This window comes from Triticum dicoccoides, chromosome 1B, assembly GCF_002162155.2.
Source record: "Triticum dicoccoides isolate Atlit2015 ecotype Zavitan chromosome 1B, WEW_v2.0, whole genome shotgun sequence".
Classification (NCBI taxonomy): domain Eukaryota; kingdom Viridiplantae; phylum Streptophyta; class Magnoliopsida; order Poales; family Poaceae; genus Triticum; species Triticum dicoccoides.
In genome coordinates, this window is record NC_041381.1 from 489,045,844 (window position 1) to 489,049,039 (window position 3,196).

Here is a 3,196-nt window from a genome sequence, read left to right on the forward strand (position 1 = left end):
TGTTCCACGTAGGTGAGGTGGGGCTCGGCCCGGGATGTGTCCGTGAGCGGTGATTTCCTCTTCTCACGAGCATGGTGTGCACTGGTGATGGTCGTGAGGCTGCTACACCGTCAAACTGATCAAGTCGGGTGGCCTCTGACTTGGCATTGTGTGAGCTCGCCTGGATCAAGACATGGGCTTTGGCCGGGGCCTGCTTGGCGGCGACTCGTCAACAGTCTTGGGGTTGTGTCTCCCTGGTCCAATGGGACTGATTGGGGATGCAGGTGTCGACGCATCCTACCATGAAGGTGCAGCCCAGACCCGGTGGCTGATGTCAGGCGATGGGTGGAAGGAGATGCATGCTAATCTTCCTACCGGGGCTGAAGTGTTGTGATGTGGATGGTTGGCAGGGTCTCGAGGCTTGGATGCCGGGGCAGCGGCCCCGGATGGTGGTCCCCATGTTTCGCTCTCCCGCGGGCTTCATGGCAGTGGTGGTGACTATGCCTCTTGGTCGTGGGGCGACGAGGGGTATAGCGTGGGTGGCTCGGTCATGTTCTCTGTTGCTGGCAGTGACGGCGTCCAGATCCGGATATGGAGGTATGTGCTTGCCGCAGTTGTCCTAGAGGCTTCTTGCTACCATGGGTGAGCTGCTGGGTGTAAGCCCCGCGCTTCGACACCGGCGATGGCGACGCCCGTGGGCATTATTGAGTTCTCCTCTCCATGCCAGGGTTTCAGGGTGATGACTCTTGTCTATTTGGACTCGGCAACAGCGACACTTTGCCTCGTTGTCCCTTCTAAGTGTGTTGTCGTGAGTTTAGGCGTCCTAGGGCGTGGGGTGGCGTAGTCTTCGGTCCTTCATGTTTTTTTGTTTTGTTTTCGGCAACATAACCGTGTGCGTGTGTCCTGATCAGTTATCCCGGGATCTTCTTTGTAAGAGGGCTCAGGTGCGCAAGGAGGTCCTCAGATGTCCAAACTGCTTGAAACTTTACACGTACATCTCGCATTCGATCATCTTAATTTGATGCCAAATGTTATATTAACATTTCGAACTATTTTACATTTACTGTTCATCCCGATCGAAGATGACAGATAGACGAGCCCGGCATCGAATTGCCGATCGTGTCTAGAGCCTGTTTTGTGAATAAGTGAGGCGGAGTCGAGACTCGAGAGTGGTGGCGGCCGATGTGGACTCAGCTGGTGCGCCGTGACGCCACATCCCGCGAGGCTTTGCCGTTTGCTCCCGTGTCTGCGCGGCATTGGCCCGACTCCCCCGGCCGCTCGCGCGCCTTCTGTCAGCGCCTGTGTGACAGGAGAAAAAAAAAACCAAGGAAAGGCTGAGACAGCTTGGAAAATCAGCAGAGAAAGCATGTAGCTTGTAGCGGCAACAGGAACACTGCTGGACGTAGAAGAAATCATCATGTCTGTTACTGATTGCGAGCGTTTCTTTAAATTGCATTGCCAATGAACACTACGAGGCTGCATATTTGGAAGGCCCCAAAGGCCACAGAGCATGCAGTGGAGCTCAAAGCAGCACGGCGCGAGGTCAAGCACTCACGCATCAACTTGAGAAACAATACAAGTGGACGACGTGTTATCTACGATGCGATGGCCGTTCCGGCCAGCGTGGAAGCTACATATGTGGCTGATAAGCAGGCACGACCCGCCCTATTTAACAACACATATCTGCAACCTTTTTGAGAGAGAGAGAGAGAGTAAACACATATCTGCAACGGATAAAAGCCCGCACGACCGCGATTATATTCATCCGCGGCAATTTGCCGGATTCTTAGGCCAAGAGTTGCACCGAAAGATCAGCACAACACTCCTCATCCTCGCACCTGCATGTCTAATTTCCGCATCCATATGCAGCGGCTACAAGCCTACACCTGCATGCCCAGGTATGAGACGGCATGGGCCACGATTTTATCCTTGAGCCTCACAGATCCCGCGGGAAAATTCCTCTCGCAGCTGTGTACAATTCCCAGACCACCTGGCTTCTCAGAAATTAACAAAATCCTCAGGATTCCTCGACGAATATATACGGCGTGACGGCATGCATGCACGCACATATACGGCATGATGGAATTCATCTATATCTATGATCAAACTAGCTAGTGCTCTTTCGTTGCAACATCCGCGTTGATTATTCGCCACTCGCCAGAAAAGTGAGAAGCAGAAATGAAATTAGTCTGACGAGGATCTCCCCCGGCCGGCGCCCAGATGTTGGAGATGAACAAGTTCTGTCTGTGTGCTACGTACTACGTACCTAGATACCCAGCTAGATAGTGAGCGCGTCGGATTCGATCGGTGCTGACGGAGCACGCATTCGATGCCTGCCTGGTAGTTGCATGTGCCCATCAGACGTGCATGCAGATATGGGAACCGCCGTCAGGAGGACAAAATTACTGTTCTGACCCTTAAGGCAAACTAAATCCCGATTTGACCTCGTTCCGAAAAAAAATTCGTTTCTGACCTTTTCTGGTGACGCCAAGGTCCCTGGCGTCTGTGTTACGAAGCAGACGCTGGGGTCCCTGGCGTCTGGCCCCTGGCGTCTGCTTCGTAACCCAGACGCCAGGGACCAGGCGGGCAGGCGGGCAGTGCGGGTCAGGGGCCAGACGCCAGGGACCCCGGCGTCTGCTTCGTAACCCAGACGCCAGGGACCTTGGCGTCACCAGAAAAGGTCAGAAACGAAATTTTTTTCGGAACGAGGTCAAATCGGGATTTAGTTTGCCTTAAGGGTCAGAACAGTAATTTTGTCCCCGTCAGGATTTTCAGCGCAGATATCGATCATGTCTAATTTGATGGGACGAAATTCCAGCTTGGATTCGATATGTGAGATATGGCGCAAACACCTGCCACACGCATAAGGAAAATAATATGTATCTGCGGAATCCATTTACACGGTTCGATTCAAAGGGTACGTCGACTTCCCGCAAAAAAGGAGTAGGTCGACATCCTTTAATAATTTACACAAAATGTTGAGTATATTGTGTACGTGTATATGTGTGTGTAGGGCCCACCTCTTGTTTCCTTGTATAGTTGAGGTTGTGGCCCACCTCTGTACTTATATATACGTGCCTGGTGCACCGATCAATACATTGAGATTGCACAGCTCATAACTTATCCTTCTACATGGTATCTATCGCAGCAAGATCCTAACCCTAGCCGCCGCTGCCGCCGCCGCGCCTCCGCGCCGCCGCCGCCGCCGCGCCTCCGC